Below are 6,000 nucleotides of genomic sequence, written 5' to 3'. Positions count from 1 at the left end.
TAAGCTTCCTATATGAATTGAATAATATTCAAAACTGTGGTTTGGCATATAGAAATAAATTTTAAATACATAATTATTAAATCAGAGGGGTAAACAAACAGATATAAATTTTTCAAATAAAGAAAAGGTTTAGGCGTAAACAAAATAATATTTTTATTCAAATATATGTATGTACTTATGCATGTATTAGAATTTAGCATTTTAGAATTTTAGTTTTTTTCGTAAACACGCATAAATTTTGTATGTATATTTTTTAAAGCTTGCTGACAAATCATAATATTCAAAACAATAACAAATGAAGCATTAATATTCAGTTGCCACAAAAATCTGATATCTTTGATAAAAGATGACATTTATTTATGTTTATTTCGATCTTTCGAACTAAATGTATGTGAGATCATTACGTTATATTTTCGAACATTATTTATTTCTCGTCCTCGGTAAAGGTCCTATAAAGGAAAAACGTGTTTTTGTTATGCAAAAATTTTTCAGAAAATCTTAAAATAGAGCTTTTTCGGGGCTAAAAAATTCCAATGTCAGATTTTTCTCGGATCTTAGAGGCAAAACCCTATCTAATGTCTTTTTTCACATGTCTGTAGCTCTTCTAGAAGTACCCGCACTTCTCGACACCTGAGAAGTAGATGTATACATATAATTAGTCGTGCGTGCTTGCATTGCAAGCCTTGCAAGTATTATGTCTGTAGTTTTCAAATTGTTTTCCATTCTCTGTGTAAGATATTTTAAGTTTACTTTCTTTTCTTCAAAAGCACACCTATAACATATATATATATATAGATATGTTTTCTTCCTAATAAACAATAAGATAGAAGTTAAAATAAGAAAAGTTCTTAAAAATAATTACAAAAAAGTACATGATTAAACAAATAATAAGTTCATTTGAAATACTATATTACAAATGGAAAGCCCTGAAAAAATTAAGTAAATTTGATCCTAAATTAAACAAACATAAGTGAAAACTGAAAAAATGAACAATTTATTAACAAATCCTTGAACTATTTCAGAAGCATTAACTTGTCAAAACAGTGAAAAGTGGCTTAAGTCTGCGCAAATAGAATATGAAAATTTAATTAGAATTAGTACTCGGGAACTGGTTGACTTACCTCATGATCGTCAATTCATTGATTCCTCAATTTCATGGAAATGGATTTTCAATATTTAAAAGGATAAAAATGGTACAGTATCAAAATGTTAATTGAGATTGCTTGCTCGGAGGTTTCCTGACAACAGGTAATCTCTTATAAGAATTTTATTAGCTTAACCAGTAGAAATTAATTTAATTGTTTAGCAAATTGGGGCAAGAACTCTATATGCTTCAATCACAGTATTTTCTGGACAAAAAATTTCCCAACAAAGTTTGAAAAAGCGTATTATTAATTGTAACAAGTTGGTCGTGAGTGGAACGTAAAACTTGATGAAATTTTAAAACAAATTCTATGTATGTAAATAATAAAAATAAAAAATCTACGATTATTAGGTAATTAAGTTAATTATCTCTAATCTGGCTCCGTAATGAAAAATAAAATTCTGAAATCCCTATGTATATCGGCTTTACGGACATACCAGGAGCGTTTACAATGTCCTGTAATACCCTATTTTGAAATCTTTGAATAGATTGAATATGACTCTTCGTAGCGCAGCCCCATAATTGAATACCGTAAGCGTAGACAGCCTTAAATATTTGATTATATATCAAAACTTGGTGTATAATGACAATAAAGAACGCCGTCTCAAATGCCATTTAAACTTCCTGTATTCCTCCTCGAATTGAAAATTTTCGATTTTCCTATTAGCGAAATTCACGTGTACTGATTTCACCACGCTAAGTTTTATATTCGACTTTCTAGTCCATTTTGAAATCTCATCACTGGCCTTTTGTAATTTTTGTGTAGATTCATTTTCGTCCTATTGCGATAACAGCTGCATCATCAGCAAATGTAGCTGTTGTCATTCCTTTCGATTCAGGAATATCACACGTGTATAACAAGTATAATATCGGACCCCCCACCCGATATCTTTGAGAGAAGAGTACACCTCTTCCTGTTGAACTCGAAATACCCCATTAGTCAGGTAAGACTCGAGCCGGTTAATATACTGCCCAGGTAGTAATTGCCTAAGTTTTTCTATTAATCCACAATGCCAAACCTTTTCGAAGGTCTGGGCTACGTCAATTGTAATAACGTAATTGTATATACATAAGAAATATGATAGAGCATATCGATTTTTCTTCCAGTGAATTTTCTATTAGGTTAGTTATTCGATGAATCTGATCTATGGTTTCTGATTCGATATCTGATTCGATAATCTGATCTGGTTTCTACGAAAAGAAAATTGAGGATTCGGGGTTAACTTTTTACTTTCAATTATTCGCTGAAGCCTTCTAAATAAAAGTTTCTTTAACAGTTTTGAAGTCATCGGCAACAATGAGATTGGTCAATAAGAACTCGCCTTGTATATAACAGGTGGGCTGAAAAGTCCGTATCGTTTCTATGAGATAGCGCCACCAGAATAAAATTCATACCTTTCTTAGGTAAAACCAACCTTCAAAAGATGCCTGTCAAAATTTGACAGCTGTCGGATCATTAGTTTGTGAGTTATCGTATCGAGAGTAACGCTACCTTTGTTATTTTTGAAAACCATGGAAAGTTAAGAGTTTCGCGTGTTAATGAAACATTATTTTTTGTTGAAAAAAAGTGCCGTTGAATGCAAGAAATGGCTTGATGAGTGTTATCCGGACTCTGAGGCAGTTACGGACGAAAACGTGAAAAAAATCCACAAAAAAATTTTGGGAGACCGCAAAATATGGTTGATCGACATAGACAAGGTCTTAAAGATATCAAAGGAATCGTTCATGAATATGTGGATATGAAAAAAATCTTGTTTCATTAGGACAATGCGCCTTGCCACAAGTCCATGAAAACGATGTCGAAATTGCACGAATTGGGCTTCGATTTGCACCCCCACCCACCGTATTCTCCGGACCTTGCCCCAAGCGACTTTTTCCTCTTCTCGGGCCTTAAGAGAATGCTCGCTGGAAAAAAATTTCACACCAACGAAGAAATCATCGCCGAAACTGAAGCCTATTTTGAGGACAAGCCAAAGGATTACTACCGGAAGGGTATCGAAAAACTTGAAGACCGTTATAATCTCTCTTGAAGGCAACTATGTTGAATAATAAAAGCGAAATTTATCAAAAAAAATATTCTTTCATTGAAACGATACGGACTTTTCAGCCCACCTGTTAGGTTTGCCAGGTTTATGCAGCATAATTATCTCTGCAACTTTACAAAATCAGGTACGTAATTAAACCTTATAAACGCATTTATTAAGCGCATAAGTTACGTTATACGCCTTTTGGGCAATTTTTTCAAAATATCGGTCTTTATGAAGTCACAGCCCGGAACTTTTTAAATTTAAGAGTCCTGATTTCCTCTATAATATCTCTTTCCTTGGCAATTGGAATAGTCACATTATCTTCAACAAAAGCAAATTCCTCATTTTCATGCACGACCTGGTTGTCATACGGACAGAATATATCGGTCAAATGATCCGCAAACGCATTTATTTTGCCTTTCTCAGTTTTTGCCCACGTCCCATCTTTGTTTTTAATAGGAGCGAGATGCCCGGCAGGTTACTTCATTTTCTTTGTTGCCCCCAACAGTGAATAATTGGTTTTCCCACACGCCGTCAAATTTTGAACATAATCGGCAACCGAATCCTCCTTGTATTTTTTAATACAGCGTTTTAGTTGGTGAGATTCACGATTATATCTAGCTTTATCAGTAAGACCACGCGTTTACTGCCACTTCTTTCTCGTCCACCTACTTTGTTTTATTTTTGCTAGTATATGTGGAGGATAATTAATGTCATCCCTTCTAATAGCAATGATATTCGAACTACTTCAAGCCGCATCTTGAATAATTTTAGACCTCCTTATTTATCTGCTGTGTCTTTCTTATTCTTTTTCTTAGATCTATTTGTCGTTCAACCTCTAAACGGAATCTCGACCAATCTGTAGTTCGAATTGTTAGCGAAGATTAACGGAGTTAAAATCATAGTTATCACGTACCTTAATGAAGTCTTACGCAATCTGTCTTGTTATGTAGAAATCTATTAAATCTGGACACTCACTAACATCTGGTACAGATCACAATCCTCCATATTTTCTTTCATTATTATCGCCGTTTCTCTATAATGTCGAATCCTCTTCCTTAAGGTCATACGTGCTTCAAAAAATTCAAGCATGTCATTTTTATTTGCAACCCCATTGAAATTCCATGTTGCTATTTTAAAATTGCCTCGTGCCATCATTTACCAGATTTTTTGGTATCTGATTTTTTTCCTTTGTTTTTGCAGATCCTTGGCTACAATGCATCCCCTGTAGTTTGCTGGGTGGGCCTCCAAACAATTGGAGCACTTTGATGCAGTACTCCTTGGCTTACTACAATTAGGCTTACTACCTGACTGCACATTTAACACAAGTTGGTTCTCTCTGGCAAAATGTTTGTGTGTGCCCAAACCTTTGACACCTTTTACTTTTCGCAATGGTCCTTTCCTTTCGAAGTGCCTCTACCCTAACTTCGATCCTGTTTATGTCATCGATTTCATAAATTTTTTTCATCTTCTCGTCATTTGAGAACGTTAAGATAACAGAATGATGCACAATAATGTTGATCGTCACCTGGGCCACTTCCGGAGATGATTTCGCTTTTCTTTTTTTACGGAACCTCTTTTGCTTTAGTATCCAATCTGTTTCTCTGGCGAGCTCTTCCTCATCTGTTGACTAAGTGATTAAGATTGACCTCACCTGCTTTACTTGTGGTGTAACGTCTTTTTCTTTATGTTTACTATCGTTAAACTTATTGTTTTTAATTTGTTGATGTATCTTTTTCTCCAGCTTCTCATTCGCAATTCTTAGTTGAAGAACCTCATTTTTCAAAGCCACACAAAGCTGTTCTAGTTGGCTAATCATTTTATGTATGTTAGCATTCTGAACATCACTTTTTTTGACTTGAGCTTTGCTCATGTTTATTTCCTTCTTGATTTGTGGAGCTTGAGTTGTCGGTAGTCCACCAATAGGTATATGTGGAGAACGTCGGGCTTTGGCGTTCCTCCTGTACGGATCAATCACATGCAATAAATGGCTCCGAAGAAGGTGGATTCTCCAACGTAGTTAGATTACCAACTGAGGTACTAAAATCAATTATGAATTTTACTAATACAACATTATAGTTGCGGAATTAATAAGAATGTGCTTATTACACTACTAATTAATCTTAATGGAAATTTCTTCATGCAACTGCAGAACAGATGGATGACGTAATCAAAGGAACGAGTTAAAGGCGGAAAAATTCAATAAAAAAATTTTTCTCCCCGAACTGGACTCGAACCAGTGACCTACCGCTTTCTAGGCGGACGCTCTACCAACTGAGCTACAAAGGCATGAAGAAATTGCCGACGGAATGTTCTCTACATTGCTTATACTGTAATTCACATGATTACTAAGTATTTGTTTTGTTTACTTTGATTGCTACATACAATAAGCAATAACAATTTAAATAAACATTTAAACCATTCAAATTTCTATGATCGAATTCTTATAAAGTTGATTTGTTCTGTTAGTTAGCAACGCAAAAACTTCTTGGTTTTTCCATGTAGAAAGCTATTTTAAAATATTCCTAATCTGATGATCAGTATTTTGTGAAAATATTCACACAAATTTCAATTTCTAAAGACCAATGTCGTTTTTGCATTACTACCTCTAACGTTTTTACATATATAAATTTAATTTCACTACATCTGTGAACTGTTAATATGTTGAACTTTCTATTGTATCTTTGTTAGCAGAATTTTTGATTTTGACCTTAAAAGGAGAAAACTATCATCGGATCTTGATCCTACTAATATTAATTTATGCTTTGCATTCGGTGTAATTTGTTTGTAATCATCAGTAAACCCTAAAAGTCTTCTCAATGATATGCT

Source organism: Condylostylus longicornis, unplaced genomic scaffold (assembly GCF_029603195.1).
Source record: "Condylostylus longicornis isolate FDR11 unplaced genomic scaffold, ASM2960319v2 ptg000121l, whole genome shotgun sequence".
Classification (NCBI taxonomy): Eukaryota; Metazoa; Arthropoda; class Insecta; order Diptera; family Dolichopodidae; genus Condylostylus; species Condylostylus longicornis.
The sequence above is the reverse complement of the archived record's forward strand: the minus strand, read 5'-3'. Positions refer to the sequence as shown.